Raw genomic sequence first — 4,005 nt, 5'->3', positions numbered from 1 at the left:
ACATGTCCAGAGTGGTCGACCAGCTTTGAACCCTCTTAAGCTCCCTTTGGCACCAAGACTGCCAGAACAGAGGCCCTCGCTATGCATGTAGCGAATCAGAATAGGAAATGAGGGGCTCGTTGAAAATAACACAGAAATAGGGGTTGGCAGTCGAGAAAACCTCGGAAAGCAAAGGGGAGGATGTGGTAGATCATTGAAACAGATTAGGAATTTGGAAAGAAAGAAAGAAAGTGAAGAAAAAATGCCCGCCAGGTGGGATCCGAACCCACGACCTCCAGGTCGACCACTCTGGACATGTCGTAGACACTCGAGTCACGACCCGGGGGTTAAAATGAAGGTCCCCTTCACCCCGATTAGTCCGAATGGCGCTGGCTACCACCCCCAAGCACAGGAAGCAAAACATACCTAACATAAATACCCCAGAAAGTGAATGGGAAAATCGCCCCGCCGGTAGCGTAGTGGTTATCGCACCAGACTGGTATTCTGGAGGTCGTGGGTTCGGATCCCACCTGGCGGGCATTTTTTCTTCACTTTCTTTCTTTCTTTCCAAATTCCTAATCTGTTTCAATGATCTACCACATCCTCCCCTTTGCTTTCCGAGGTTTTCTCGACTGCCAACCCCTATTTCTGTGTTATTTTCAACGAGCCCCTCATTTCCTATTCTGATTCGCTACATGCATAGCGAGGGCCTCTGTTCTGGCAGTCTTGGTGCCAAAGGGAGCTTAAGAGGGTTCAAAGCTGGTCGACCACTCTGGACATGTCGTAGACACTCGAGTCACGACCCGGGGGTTAAAATGAAGGTCCCCTTCACCCCGATTAGTCCGAATGGCGCTGGCTACCACCCCCAAGCACAGGAAGCAAAACATACCTAACATAAATACCCCAGAAAGTGAATGGGAAAATCGCCCCGCCGGTAGCGTAGTGGTTATCGCACCAGACCGGTATTCTGGAGGTCGTGGGTTCGGATCCCACCTGGCGGGCATTTTTTCTTCACTTTCTTTCTTTCTTTCCAAATTCCTAATCTGTTTCAATGATCTACCACATCCTCCCCTTTGCTTTCCGAGGTTTTCTCGACTGCCAACCCCTATTTCTGTGTTATATATATATATATATATATATATATATATATATATATATATATATATATATATATATATATATACATGATGCTGATAGGTGGCCCTTATCACCATCCTCATCATCGGCTGCAAGCCGGGGGTAGCCAAGCTCCCTCCCTCGGGAAAATGAAAACTTTCTATCTATGAGCGAGCCCCGTTTCCAGCTTGCGCCATATGATCAAAGAGGAGCCGCTTAAACTGACACACTCAACTCACCAGTGCACACAGTCACGATTCGCCAAACAGATGTGGCAACGTCCCCTGCCGCGGAGAAGCCGGCCGGCAGCTTCGAGGGCCCCGGGGCACCGCGGTGGTTAGTAGGGCGATTAAAAAGGAACGAGTGCGGGAGACGCGGCTCCAACTTGTCGGGCGTTAACCTTTACTATGTACAGAGGTGCCGGTTCCGGGGTCAGCGGGTGCAGTCGGGTCATGCGCGCAACTTTGTCTGCAAGTGATCCTAGTTGCGTGGGCACCCCTGCCACGTGTCAGCTGCAAAAAAAAAAAAAAAATGAAAAAAATCGCCATCGCAAGCGCTGTAGTGCAGAAACTTCCTTGATGCGAATTTTCGATTCGTACGTGTCGGCTAAAATTGTTATTGATGCGCTGGGGTGAAAGGAAAACTCGCAGACATCATTAAGGTTTCATTGATCACCGGACTAATGGAGGCTATTCTTGGGCATATTTGTCAAAGTGCCCGCTCGGAACAGATACTTTTTTTTATTTTTACCGGAACGTCTTGCTGGTGCTTGACGTGCCTTTCCCGGCACAATGAAGCGGTCACACTTTAGGCTATATTACGAACGAAGAGTTCTGGCATGGCTTAGGTGCTGAGAATGCAATTCCGACCTCAGAAATTACGATCACGGCATGTTTTTGGGGGACTTGTCTTGGTCGAGCTATAAAACAGGAAATTTTAGGAAAAGGAAACCACGTAAATTGCGTTAAGGCCATGTTCCTGCCGATTCGGGGGAAACGATTCGCTAATAGCCATAGAACTATCACTTATGAACATTCTAAAGTCTTCCATGAAAACAAAGGGACGTTACTAACTGGTCCGGTATTTTTGCGATAGGGCGATTCGGTTCCCTCTTTTCGGTGAGCGAACCATGCGAACCATGGACATTTCAACACACGGACATTTTTGTTCATGGACTCTGGGTACACAGTCGTGTGTATGGAAGGGAATTTCGGTAGTTAGTGCCTTGTTGCAATTTAACACGAATTTAGTTTAAGGTTTTGGGAGTTTAACGCACCGAAGCTACACCTGGATTATGAGGCGCACCGTGCTCCCGATTAATTTTGATCACCTGGGGATCTTTAACGTGAGCCGAAATCTCGCTACACGGGTGCTTGCGTATTTCCCCTTCTCCTGGAAAGCAGCCACGGTGGCCTGGGCGATCCTTCGTGCTTCGGCTCGGCGGCACAATGCCTTAGACACTGAGCCACCGCGGCTGGTGCAGATTTAGTTGTGTGAGTAATGTCGGCAATCTTGGTGACTCGTACACAGATTCTGGCATACATTTTGATTGGGTATTGTTGGTGGTTTTTAATTTGCTAACGTTTTTGCTCTGTGGATGCCTTAGTTTTTGTATGTTTAATCCTATGGCATACAGTGACGTAGCCACAAATTATATTCGAGAGGTGTTTTGCGCCCCCTGTGAAAAATAAAATAAAACAAAGGTTGCCGACGCCCACGCACCACCTTAGTGTTTTTCTGCTTCAATAAAAGCGACGGTTTAGTTGTTTTGTTCGCTGTAATATCTGCATAAAAATTCGAATGCATACCGAACCACGAAGAGTTCATTTGCAAACAACATTAGTTCTCTCGCAAAAATAAAACACTCTTACAAAAAGGAACATTTCGATGCGGTGTGAAGATAGCATACACGAAAAAAAGTCAAAAGGAGGAGGAAAAATGGTATGCAGCGCTGAAACAATTTTTGGGACGTGGTTGGCATCCGACGCTGGACACGCATTCCAGGACTACAAATGGCTGGAGGGAGCTTTTTTTTTTCACGAAAAGAAAGTGAGAAGTGTACCGAAGATACACGTGAAAACGTGCATTTGCACCATGTTTGCGTTCTTATGCAGTGAAACGAGTGCGACGAAAAACGATTATAGGATAAGCCCTAGAGGGACGGACAGCCGATTTTCGTGGAGTATGTGCTCTCTATACAATGAAAGAGCACCACTTAAAACACCCTAAACCCAAACGGTATCCCTGAAATGGCGCCAGAAAGTTTGAAAGCCGAATTTTCACGTCTACCAGCCTTACGTATGCTGCCAAAATAAATCGTGGCAACCAAGACCGTGAGCCACACGGCAACACACTTTTTACTACTTTTTACTCATCAGTTTCTGCAAGCGGTCGCGCTTCGCTGATGCTCCTGAGTTTTTCGCTTGTGTTCGCGTTTTTTGCTGCGACGTTGGCCCTAATGCAGCGTTCCATAGCTTTCGTGAATGTGTGCTGACGCCATTGAACCGAAAATTCAGCCCACTGGATCTTCCAGCCGCCCAAAACCAAGGCCCGACTACCCCAGCCGGCGGTTAGGCCTAACCTTCCGCCGCCTCTCATGGCCTCGCCCCACTCGGACTGCAGATTTGGGCGAAGAGGCTGCATGCGTGGCTGTCACGGCAGCTACGGGCAGCCGCACATCTGAGTTGGCGCTTTGTTCGACGCAACTTCAAGACGACGCAGCGTCTACAATGGCCAGCGCGACGATCTTGCAAGAGGTCCAACTCAACCAGACCCCCATTACCCGACAAGTTTCTGAAACGGACAACTACAAAGAGGACTTCACCGAAGACCAAATGCAAGAAGTTGAAGAGGACGACGGAACTACGGTCGAAGAGGGTTGGCAACGAGTTCCCTTAGCCAAGAAAACGC

General features: G+C 48.1%; 1 non-coding gene across 1 annotated transcript; it reads left to right on the top strand.

Annotated features, from left to right (window-relative positions):
* The first annotated feature begins 444 nt into the window (after positions 1-444).
* Trnat-ggu (transfer RNA threonine (anticodon GGU)) lies at positions 445-517 on the top strand. Its single transcript has one exon. It is a non-coding gene; the product is annotated as a tRNA-Thr (tRNA).
* The last annotated feature ends 3,488 nt before the right edge of the window (positions 518-4,005 follow it).

This window comes from Haemaphysalis longicornis, unplaced genomic scaffold, assembly GCF_048455015.1.
Source record: "Haemaphysalis longicornis isolate Haplotype H1 unplaced genomic scaffold, Haemaphysalis longicornis Haplotype H1 scaffold_1, whole genome shotgun sequence".
NCBI lineage: Eukaryota > Metazoa > Arthropoda > Arachnida > Ixodida > Ixodidae > Haemaphysalis > Haemaphysalis longicornis.
Note: the sequence above shows the minus strand (reverse complement) of the source record. Positions and strands in the feature narration are given on the sequence as shown.